Below are 682 nucleotides of genomic sequence, written 5' to 3'. Positions count from 1 at the left end.
CTGTTGCATGTAGCTCTTACCATACAGGATTTTAGAAAAGTGGGCAAAGCATAACGTGCACACTTACCACTTATGTGGATTTTACGTGGCACCCTGAAAGAGCAGCCCATAGATAGAAATAGCGCATCCCAAAAACACAATGTCTACGGCTATAATGCTGGAGTGGCTAGCAGTAAATCTGTAGCTGAGGGAGCAAAACTCCAGCTCTCAATCGAGAGAGAGCTCAACCTACAGCATGTTCCAATGGTGGAACAGCTAGCAGTTATTTAGCTGAGGGAGCAACACACCCAGTTATCAATTCGAGAAGGGGGCTCGACCTGTAGCATGTTCCAAAGCTGGAACAGCTAGCAATAATTTACTTAGCTGTGGGAGCACAAACCCAGCTCTCAACGAGAGGGGGCTCGACCTGCAGCATGATTGTAAAATCAGAAGGGTAAGCATACTGCAAGCTAGCCAATCACTCAGCTCATCAGGGAGTCAGAGGAAGGGCCTCATTCACCTGATGCTGCTGGTTCCAGGTGCTCTGGAGAAACAGAGTACTCAAAACTTCTCATGTGAGAGGAGAACTCCGAATTCAGAGAAATAACATTGCTCATTCCAGGTAACCCTTTGATAAAGGGGAGCACTGCTCAATACTACCACGAGGACAGCCCATGGAGTGAGGAATCCAACTCCTCAGAGA

The sequence above is a fragment of the Sinocyclocheilus grahami genome, unplaced genomic scaffold, assembly GCF_001515645.1.
Source record: "Sinocyclocheilus grahami isolate Dianchi unplaced genomic scaffold, SAMN03320097.WGS_v1.1 scaffold1412.1, whole genome shotgun sequence".
NCBI classification, from domain to species: domain Eukaryota; kingdom Metazoa; phylum Chordata; class Actinopteri; order Cypriniformes; family Cyprinidae; genus Sinocyclocheilus; species Sinocyclocheilus grahami.
The sequence above is the reverse complement of the archived record's forward strand: the minus strand, read 5'-3'. Positions refer to the sequence as shown.